This window comes from Populus nigra, chromosome 2 (assembly GCF_951802175.1).
Source record: "Populus nigra chromosome 2, ddPopNigr1.1, whole genome shotgun sequence".
Lineage (NCBI taxonomy): Eukaryota > Viridiplantae > Streptophyta > Magnoliopsida > Malpighiales > Salicaceae > Populus > Populus nigra.
The window spans coordinates 37,247,250-37,259,528 of record NC_084853.1 but is presented as its reverse complement, the minus strand read 5'-3'; positions in this window follow the sequence as shown (position 1 = coordinate 37,259,528).

Genomic DNA, 12,279 nt, shown 5'->3' with positions numbered 1-12,279 from the left:
TGATGAATCGGATTGAAACTGAGATGAGTAGCACCAAGGTTGTGACATAGAAGGGAAGATGGAGCTTTAAGTGAAAATCCAAGTTCATTGAGAAGACTGGGTAACCATATTGTTTCAGATGCTGTATTAGTTAAAGATCTGTATTCAGCCTCTGCAGATGAACGTGCAACAACCTGTTGTTTTTTGGAGCTCCAGGAGATGAGATTGTGTCCCTAAAAAACTGATATAAGCTGAAGTAGAAGTGCGATCATCAATGTTTCCAGCCCAATCAACATCAAAATATGTTGTGAGATGCCAAGGGGTAGCCTTTTGGAGTTGGATGCCATGGAATATAATCTATTTCAGATACCGAAATAGTCTTTTAACTGCTGTCTACTGTGTATTGATGGGTTTGTGAATAAATTAGGATAACTTGTTGACGACAAAGGAAATATCAGGACGAGTGAGGGAGAGATATTAAAGGCTCCCAAGTACTCGATGAAATTCAGTACTATTAACAGAGACAGTACCATCAACTAGTTTTAAGGATGTAACAGTAGATAGGGGGTGGAAACATCTTTAGCACCAACCATGTTGCTTTTAGACAACAAATCACTGATATATTTATGTTGTGACAAGAATAAACCTGCAAGAGTTGATATAACTTCCACTCCTAAAAAATAGTTAAGAGTACCCATATCTTTCAATGAAAATGAAGCACCAAACTGTTGAATAAGAGATTGCACAAATCTGGAATCATTCCCAATAAGCACAAGATCATCCACATATACCAACAAATAACACATAACTGAGCCACTTTGATAAATAAACAATAAGGAGTCAGACTTAGAGTTATGAAAGCCAAATTGAATAAGAGCATGCTTAAGTGTTGAATATCATGCCCGAGGGGCTTGTTTAAACCCATAAATAGCTTTACGCAACTTACATACATGATGAGGTTTCGTCTGATCCTCGAACCTTGGAGGTTGACTCATATAAACAGTCTTAGTAAGCTGACCATGCAAAAAGGTATTGTTAACATCCATTTGTCTTAAGGTCCAACCTTGCATGACAGCAGCAGTGAGCACAGACTGAATGGTTGCAGGTTTTACAACGAGATTAAAAGTTTCTTTGTATTCAATCCTAGGTCTTTGATGATAGCCTTTGGCAACAAGTCGAGCTTTGAAGCGATCGATTGAGCCATTGACTTTTCACTGAACATGAAAAACTCACTTACAACTGACGAGGTTGCAACCTGTAGGGGTGGAACTAAGTCCCAAGTGCCATGTCTTATAAGAGCAGTAAGCTCATCAGACATGGCTTCATGCCAATTTGGCATGGACAAGGCAGGGTTACACATGTTGGTTTTAAACCTTGAGGAAAAGGATGTTTAGTGATAAAATTGATATGTTTGGGTTTGAAGATGTTATTCATGGATCTGGTAGTCATGAAGTGTGTCCGCTAGGTAGGGGTGGTGGTATGGTTGTAGGATCTAAGGGAGACACATGGTGAGATGAAGGAGACAATTGTGTATCGATTAGACCTAATGGTGAAACATGGGAAGATAAATTGGCAGACTTACTGTTTTACTCAATCACACACAGGGTCAACAAGGATGAAGTAGTAAAATGATTTAAAGAATTTAAAGGAATAAGAGAATAAGAGGAAGAGGAGTTACCTGGAGAAGATGGATCCACGACGATAACAGATTCTGAAAACACTAGTGGAGCAGAAGGTGAAGTCATTGGAATGGATACGGGTTGGGCAATACTCAAAATGGATGACACCGATGAAGAGGAAGAAGAGTTGATGGAGGCTAAGGTTTGTTTCTCATCAAAAAGTACATGCTTGGAGAGATAAACTTTATTTTTTTAGGTTTGAGGCAATGGTAGGCATTTTGGGTTAAAGAATACTCGATGAAAACACACGGAATGGACCTGGGATGAATTTTATGTGTGGTGTAAGGTCTGGTTAATGGATAACAAATGCACCCAAAAGATTTTAATTTAAGATAGTTGGGTTTTTGGCCAAAAAGACTCTCAAATGGTGATTTGTTTTGGAGTAGAGGAGTGGGTTGATGATTTATTAGATATGTGGCAGTATGGAAAGCATGTTGCCAATATGAGTGAGGAAGATTGGCATCGTGAAGTAGAGTGAGACCAATTTCAATTAGATGACGATGACGATGTTCAGAGACACCATTTTATTGAGGTGTGTGAGGGGAGGTGGTATAATGACTAATACCATGCAGAGAGAGAAAAGGGTTTTAGACTTATGTATTCACCACTATTTTGAAAGTCAAAACTTTTTATTTTTGATTGAAACCGTTTCTCAACAAGTTGTTTGAATTGAGGAAAAATGCTCTTAACACATGATTTTGCATTAATGGGATAAAATCACATATATTTTGTGTAATAGTAAATGAAAATTAAATAATAGTGAGAACCATCTAGACCAACATAATGAACAAGTCCCCACACATCAGTATAAATAATATCAAGGGAAGCACGACTCTGAAAACTTATGGGCCGAAAAGGAAGTTGATGGGCTTTATTGATAGAACAAGATGAACATAAAGAGTTAATTTTATTATGCGTAATAGGAAGAGAAAAATGATTGACAAGATTTTTAATGATTTTAAAAGGCAGATGACCGAGATGCTTATGCCACCCATCAAACGAGGTTTGTTCATGCACATTTACAACAATTTTAGAGGAGGAGCCCACCAGTGAGTTCGGAAAATGATAAATACCATTTTCATATGCTCTTCTTAGTAAGATCGCCCTCGTAGTCCAATCCTTCATAAGGAAATAAAAGGGGTGAAACTCAAGAAAAATATTATTTTGAGAGGTGAAGTGATGAATAGAAATTAAATTTTTGCAAATATTGGGAATACAAAGAGTGTCACAAAGTATAAATGTCCGTGTTGGTGATTTTAAAGTCAAGGAACCTATATGTGAGATTGCCAAACCTGATCCATCACTAATAACAACTTCATCAGTGCCATCACACTCAGAATGAATATATATATTTTTCAAGTCACCAGTAATGTTATGAGAAGCAATAGAATCAGAAAGCCATTTCTAATCTTGTTGTCAAGATGTAGTTGTGCAATTAGTTGTGACCTCTGATCGATAAAGTTGTGGATAAGACTTGGCTGTATGGCCTATTTGATCACAAAATTGGCATTTCGGTTGATAATGCCTTTGAGTGTACCAAGTCGTTGAAGGCTTGCAGTTGTCTTTGAATGGGCCTTGAGAGATTTTATTGTGGCTTTGAGAACGAGGGTGTCCATTTCATAAATTCTTTTCACTCAACATCTTTTATGGTATCAAAGCTTATTCTCTCACGAGCAAACAAAAAAGTGAGTAGCTGTTTAAATCCATAAAAAGAGAATAGACTTTGATACCACACTTTTCAATGGAAGAAACACACAATTTCATGTTAATGTTGAGTGAAATATATACAAGAGCAGAGCTTATTTTAGGTAATTGATACATACAGACATTTGCTATAATATTGCAAGAATATTATTTGCAATAAATGAACAGATTTGTAATAGTTGGAATGCTAAAATTAGGTAGGAATCTATTGCTTGATTTGGGCAGAGTTTATGCAGATTTTCTTAATAAGTCTACCAGCCCTACTGTTATAGCTTCTTCTTCTTCTTCATGGATTGTCTTCGTAGTAGTGCTTTCCATTTCTGCAAACCAAAACACTACTCTTGCATGTTTGTTACTAAGCTTTGTAAGCTAGGATTTCACGCCTCTAAATGCATTATTTAATGAGCAATCCATGCCATTCATTTTCAAATTCATCTTGAAATTTGCAATGGAGTTGCACCAGTATGTGCGGTTGCAAAAATAAATTGCTGTGAACAATGATCTTTCATCTTTATGTATACAATATGTTGATATATTGTATTAAAATATATCGACAAATAGAATAAGTTTTTCTCTTTGCATATTTGACACATTTTTTTAATGGAAAAAACACTTTGCAGAACAAAAAATTCTTTCTTAGTATACGATAATTTGGGAGAGAGATTAATTGGAATTTTTAAGAAAAGTTTTCAGACAGAAGTTATATGTATCAATTACAAGAGCTATGTTTCAGTCACTTTAAACCAATCATTTTTATGCAAGAAAAAGAATAATACTTATATTGGAATATAGTTTACTTAAAATCTTTGAAAATTTTGATAAACTAATTCTAGGAAGTATTCATAAGTAGTTTTAAATATGAATCCTAACCATGGATACATTATTTATTAAGAATAAAAAACATAGATATGCTAATCATTAAAAGTCTGTTTGTTTTTGCGTATCAAAAGTATTTTTGAAAACAAATTTGAATTTTTTATTTTATTTTTTGGTGTTTTCAGATCGTTTTGATATGTTAATGTCAAAAATTATTTTTAAAAATAAAAAATATTATTTTAATACATTTCTGAGTAAAAGATATTTTGAAAAACAATTGTTATCATATTTTTAAATACCTCATACAAATGATAGGAGGTAGGACAAGTTGACTTTACTTACCCTACACATTTCTAGTTTCTGAAAATACAATCATCCTAGCTTATTATCCCGTGAGAATATATGTTTTATTCTCATGTTTATTTTTATGGATAAAACTTTTGATCCTAATTAGTAATTGTAAGTTTGTCCATACCTTTTTTTTTCTTAGAGCTATAAAATAATTAATTATTTATTTTTTAAGATTGAAGAATTTTTTATATTGCTTTACTTGCTTATGATTTAATCTAAAGAAATTAGAAATTATAATTTATAATATCACAAATCTTACTGATGAGACACACAATAAGTGATTTTGAAAGAATCTTTTTTAGTTCACCATCTCATATCGTATATAATATTTGTTATTGAAACAGATAAATATTTACCACAATATATAATTTATACATGTCGTATATATTTTTATTATGCGGTTATGCATTATAATGCAAAGAGAAGCAATATACACATCTCTCTCAATGTTATTTACTCTTTAGGAACTTCCACCATGTCATATTTGTACTCTTTGTGCCTAGGGCAATCGTATTTAGCATCTGTACGACTAGGATTATTTAAATAAAAAGAAAGTCAATACACAAGGCTTAATAATATCGATTGTTGATTTTTTGTTTTGTTGAAATCAAGTAAAATAATTGAAGTCTCTTGACTCACAAAGACTCCATCTTTTCCTTGTTTGATTTTAATCTCCAAGTAGTATGTTATAAGACTAATATCTGTTATCTCAAACTCCTTGATCATTGTTTGTTTGAAGTCTCAAAACATCTTTGGGTTATTTCCTATAAAGATCAAGTTATCCACGTATAAACATACAATAAGAGTATCATCACTCTTTTTTATCTTTACATATTTTACAAAACTATTCTTTAAGAAATAACCATCAATGCGACTATACCAAGCCCGCAAGGCTTGGTTTAATCCATACAAGACTTTGTTTAACTTTAAAACCTTGTCTTCATGTCTATTCACTTCATAACTCATAGATTGCTCAATATAGACCTCCTTTTCAAGAAAGTAATTTACAAAGGCTGACTTGACCTCCATTTGATAAATGTCCATTTATGTTAGGCAGTTGTGGCGATGATTAATAAAATACTCTCTAATCTAGCAATTGGAGAAAATACTTCATCATAGTTAAAAGAGAAACATAAACTAGAACCACAACATGGATACAATTTAATGTTGTTTACTCACGATAAAAGACAATTGGAAAGAAAGATTCATCCAATCTTTTGCACTGCCCATAATCCATAAAGCCTTTAGGTAATATCCTTACTAAATCTATACCGCACGTTTAGTTTATTTCAATTTCAAGCTTTGAGGTCTTCTAGTTCTGAACATAAGTTTGGTTCTAATATCAAGTCTAGTGATTATGATATTTCCATTGTTATTTGTAAAGGCGTGAGGTCTTGCACCCAACATCCATTTTCTAATTCTGTCACATGAAAACCTATCACTTGTTTTTCATGCCTTTACCTCACTATTGTCTTGTATGGATATTCCAAATATTGTACATGATGTTTTGAAAGTTTCTGAATGGAAAAAAGTTGTATTTAATTAAAGAGATGAAAACTTTTTAGAAAATGGTATATGGGAGTTAGTTGATTTACCAAGAGGAAAGACAATTGCATGGTTCAAATGAGTGTTTACAATTAAGTATAAATCAGATGGCTTCTAGAACAATATAAAGCTTGATTGGTTGTCAATGGATTCACATAGACCTATGACATTTATTACATAGAGACATTTTCTCCAATCACAAATCTCAACTTTATAATAGTTCCTTTGTCACTTGTAACTAATTGTAATCAACCTCTTTAACAGTTGGATGTAAAAAATACATTCCTTAATAGAGACCTAGAGGTAAAAGTATACATTGATACACCCTCAAGATTTTGTGAAAGCTTGGCACCAAAGTGTATAAATTGAAGAATTCTTTATATTGGTTAAAACAATAACCAAAAGCCTGGTTTGAGAAATTCATTATGTTTGTTAATAATCAAAGGCATACTCAAGGAAAAAAATGATCATACAAAGTTTATAAGACATTTACAAGATGAGAATAGAGCAATACTAATTATCTATGCAGATGATATAATTCTTATCGAGGCTGTTGTACTTGAGATAAATCAATTGAATTGTTCCCTCTCATCAACATTTGAGATTAAGGATTTAGAGTCTCTGAGGTATTTTCTTGAAATGAAGATTGTTAGGTCAAAGAAAGGGATCATTGTCTCCTAACAAAAGTATATCCTTTATCTTTTAAGAAAACTGGGATGGGTGGTTGTACGCTAGTAGACATTTAAATAGATCCCAATGAGAAATTTGGAGACAACAAGGATAGTGATCTAGTGAATATAACATATTATAAAAAATTAGTGGGAAGGCTGATTTACTTATCACATACATGACCTGGTATTGCATTTGTTGTAAGTTTAGTAAGCTAGTTCATGCTCTCACCCTACGCAAAACATCTTGAGGTAGTTTATCAGATTCTCAGATACTTGAAAAGTACATCAGGAAAGTGTTTACTCTTTTAGAAGACTATACAACTAATAATAAAGACATACACTGATGTAGATTGAATAGGTTCATTCATTGATAGAAGATTCATATCAGGATACTATACTTATGTTTAGAGAAATATGATTACGAAGCTAGTAGAGATTGACAAACATTTCATAAAAGAGAAGATTGATAGTGGAGTTCTGTGCATGTTTGCCATCTGTTCTTACTACCCAACAAATAGTTGATAGTACGAAGCATGTAGACATTGATAGACATTTTATGAAAGAAAAGATTGATAATAGAGTTTTGTGCATATTATTTGTTTCTACTACACAACAAATAACTAGTTTCTTCATTAAAGGACTTCCTTAGACCTAGTTTTGAGCTCTTTGTGAGTTGAGCATGATAGATATTTATGCTCCAGCTTGGAGAGGTGTTGGATTTTTAGGAGATAAAATAAGAAGTAATATTGCAAATAAAATTTGGAATTATAGTTTCAGATTTTAAGGAGTTTTTGTTTTCTACTTTCTAGCCTAGAGATTTGCTCTTTTATGTTTTGATTTCTTGATTTTATGGCTTCCTATTTTGATGATGAAGGAAAATTCCATCTTCTATATTTGTGAACGCAAGTAAGTCAGGAACTTTCAAGATCATGAGCACGTTTGACTTGCGAAATGAAATATCAAAATTTTGGAACAGTTTTAGGACTTCACTATTCATTGGCATTCAGTATACAGTGAATAGGTTTTTTTTTGGTTAAGAAAAAAATAATTTCTAAATATCCTCATGATATATTCATTTGGAAAAAATGGAGATAGCCGACGGTTCATTGCTTAATCGCGTTATTGAGAAAGGTCGAGTAGTCCTACTTAACATGTCCTAACCCTTTCATGCCTATGACATGTGTTTAGATGTTAGAAAGTAGTATAAACTAGGGTCAAAATCTGTACTTTTCATGCCTATTCCCTTCATGATTTATATTTTCTCTAAAAAAAGTAACCCTTATTACAAACCTATATAGTTGGAAAGGATGCGATTACTTTCAATAGGTTTGATCTGAGTAGAAATCCACAAAACTCTCGACAGGACAACAAGAACAAAAGTGAGTAATAAAACATGATTTTATTAATAGTTAAACTCCGACAGTCTGCTATATTATAGTAACATAAACCCAAGGTTAATACAATAAGACACCTGCACAAACAAGATTTGAACAGCCTACAGTTAAGAAAAAGGGGATATAACAATTTCTTTACATGTTAACAGAAACTAATTAAGTAAAAAATAGAAAAAAGACTACAACACTTTAGAAATATCTAATTACAGCTTCCTTGGATGTTAGCTGCGTTCATCTTGAGGAAAAGCAAAGAAAAGGACGTGGTATCAATAGTAACTCCCCATGTAGGAAGGGTTTGGAATATCTGAATCTTATTTTCTTCAATCAGGCAAGTAATTTGCTTCTAGCAGCATTTAAAAAAATGACCCAAGCCAATTGTTGAGGCTTGAATCACAAATTCCATGTTTAAGACCATAATCAACAGCATCAGCAGTGCAGGTTCCATCCAGATCTGGTGTAGCCTGAACCCAATAAACACTAGCCTTTGCTGTTGCTTGACTTGCTAGAACCCTGTCTGCCTCGTTATATCCGCCACTAAAATCAATCATCTTAAAACAGAAATCATCATCCTGTGTTGAGGCAGCTTCCTCATCATTTTCGACGCACTCAACCTCAATTGACTGCAAGTTCTCTATAGGATAAAATGCATATACAATTGGTTCGGGTGCAACATTGCTCGTGGAAGTAATATCTAAATCATCAGCCATCAGATAACTTTCAAGATCCTGCACATTCTCAAAAGAAAAGCACTCAGAATGGTCGAATTCTGCCCAATTATCAAAGACCGGTTCAAGCTCCAAGTGCTGCTGTTGGTTTTCTACGACCACATAGAAACCCATAATCTGTTGCTGATGTTGAACTAATTCATCGATCTTGGGCTTTTGTGGTATGGTGTTTGTTGCATCATTAATAATTTAACTATCAGCATCCCTCTTCCTCTTTTTAGTTATTGCGGTTGTTGTAGTTTGTACTGTCTCAGTGGAGTGGACTTCTTTCTTTCTTAATCGACACAAGACAATTTGTTCAGAAAGTGATGGCAGGCTGTACTCAAACATGAACCAGGAGCCATTCTGGTCAGATTTCGGATTTTGGTAAGTGAAAAGCCTTCTGATGATAGAGACTTTACAGTCGGGGTCGATGGAGACATTAAAAGAAGGGTCTTTGAACTCTTGATGCCATGTACCAAGCCCGCAGCTAATTTTGCGCACAAAATTCCTCCCTTTCTTGGTGAGTTGAGTGAAAAAGAAGAGATCCTCGCCATGATGTTTGGGGAAGGATTCCCAGATTTGCCAAGGTTTTTTGGCTTGGTCGCCAAAGATATGGGTATCTCTAATGCGAGTATGGATGGTGGTGAAGAGTTTAGGGTTTGTGATTCTAGGGTAGAGATAGAAACAGACTAGTTCTTCATCATCGGGACGGAAACGATAACCATGAGGTAGTTCAGGGGTTTCTGGTTTTTATGGTACAAACTATACCCTACTGCTATATAACGATATAGCTGTCAGTTGGAATTAAAGAAAGGTACGAGAATTAACGAGGAACAAAGTCATAGGAAATAAGAAAACTGTATTTACTTGCAGAAACATCAAAGGAGAGAAACAAACCTTCTTTCTCAAAGATCAAACACAGAGAGAACTACTTGCTTACTTTCTTTAACTTCTTTCTTTAATTCTCGGTGATTGATAAAGAAAGAAATTGGTGAAAACAAGATAGAAAATTATAAAACCAAACCCTAAAGAATTGCAGATAGAAAATAAAAAACACACTAAAAATCAAAGCGCGTAACTATAAAGCCATGTCTCTCTCACACCAATATATTTATATAATAGGGTTTGTTGTTGAGGCGGTTGCGGTACAATGGTCACTAAGATTTTTGACAAGCTACCTATTAATCTATTGCTGACGTGGGAAAGGAATATGAAGTGTCAGTGTACGGTACCGTACTAGTTAACATGTCGCTAATGCACGTGCAAGGTATTGAGTGGGTGAATTGTGAGCAAATAAAAAAAAGAGACCAAAGCTCAACTTGAAAAGTGGGTTTGCGTTGGATGACTTTTGAGTCTTTAGGATTCGTGGGCTCTACAAACTAGTTTGTGGGCCCTAATAACAGGGACACTCTTTTTATGTTTTGCAAAATGGGTAATGATTTATTGACTATCGATGTGATTGATTGTCTTCGCTGAGGTTGTGAAAGATGATGATGTAAGAAGAAGCCATTCTGAATTTGATGCCGTGTTTGGTAACGACAAACAATTATCATTTTAGATTTCATACATTCAGGTTAGTAACTAAGAGTGGCTGGTTTCACTTTGAGTGTTACTCTTAGTTTATAAATTTAGATTTCTTCCTGAATGTTTCTCTGCATCTCATTCTCGCAATATTGAAGGCTCTAGTGAATTTTTAGATTATTAATGTGGAAAAACTGCAGCCTATTTGAGTCTCCATTGTAATTATGGCATTGGGATGTTTATGCATGAATCGTAGGTAATATATTGAATTTTGGGTTTAGTACAAGGAAGAGTCATGTTTGTGTTGTCGTGGTTTGATGAATTGGTAGATGATTTGGGGTTTTTGGTTTCGCAGCTAGGGACATTGGAAGATCCCTCGAAGTATTCAAGGAACCACTAATTTCAATTATTCAGGTTATTATTATGTCCCATGAGCTCTTTTTTTCTTGCAGAAATTATATTAATAAATTTATGTACTTCATGCTATAACTGATGATTTTGAGGCTTCCTACTGTAGACATGTATTTATCCTACTTATAACTATCCAGTTGGAAAGGATCAATGTAGGAAATTTGGTTGGTGAGAAGGGGAATGGTTCTTACACTTGACTTTTTAACTGCTTGATAAAATGCCAAATTGGAGGAACATAATGTTCAGTTACTAGCCAATACAAATAATGTAGAGGAAAACAATCAGTGATATAGAGGGAAAGAAGAACATGAGTGTAGGGAAGAAAAGGTGTATGGAAAGTGGCTAAATGGCTACTATGTTCACAACCTTCTCTATCAAGGGATAAACGGTGAACAAGTAGTGTCTCCAAGTACAGGAATAGCCTTGAAATGCTCCTCCTCCTCCAGTACCCCCTATTGTGTAGGAGGTAGAGGCATTCTACTTCCATATTTTTATTCAACAAGTTATCCACTGTCAACTTTCTTTGTTAGTGGTATTTATTCTGTGGTCTCAAATGAATTATGGCAGTGCATACTGTGAACTGATCTTTTTATTCTTTGGTTGTAATTGATCTCACTTTGAAAACACTTTGTTAGCGGGTAAGTGATGTATGAATTTACATTAAGACTTATGTATGGCCCTCTCAGATTAAAGAGTCTATGGTTCAAAACACTTATGATAGCATCTACTGTGATACCGATCGTGAATTTTCATATGGAAAGCTAAAATAATTGTAGTTGCCTTTTTCTTTCCTTTAGTTGTTTGGACAGTTTCATCTTTGTTCATAATCATTTTATGATAATTTTTCTTATCGTCTATACCCTTAGTAATATTAGCTATCTTTACATGTTAATTATAACTATGTCCTCATAGGATGAGCAACTGAAGCGATGACTATGGTTGGTTTCGGATATGTTGATGCTCATTTGAGAGGCAAGGAGCACTGTTGAAATAGAAAAAAAGAACATGATTGAAACAGGAAAGAAATTTATGTCCATAACCAATTTGCCTGTGCATAGAAGAGAGTTATTCAAACCTTTGAAAAGGAAGATCTTGGAGGGGGGTTGAGTACACTTTTCATTTTGTAGGTAAGATACTGTGCATTTATAATATTTCTATCACATTTATTTTCCCTTCACATAGTTGATCTATTACTTGTAGCAGCAGAGTTTCTATATAATTAGGGGTGGATTCACTATTGTTATATTAATTAACAATCTAGTAATACGAAAAGTATTTGTGCTTATTATCATATTATGGCATAAATTTTATCCCAAATGTTTGAACGAACGTTTAAGTAGTTATCTTTCCAATTCTATTTGGCTTGCTTTGGCTGGTCAAAGACTGCATATACTGCCATCCCTTGAAATCAAAATTTGCGGATTCGTCTTTTCTTCCAAGGAACTATTTAGATTGTTTGAATACTAAGAGGATACTAGGAGTAAAAAGAAAGAAAGATATA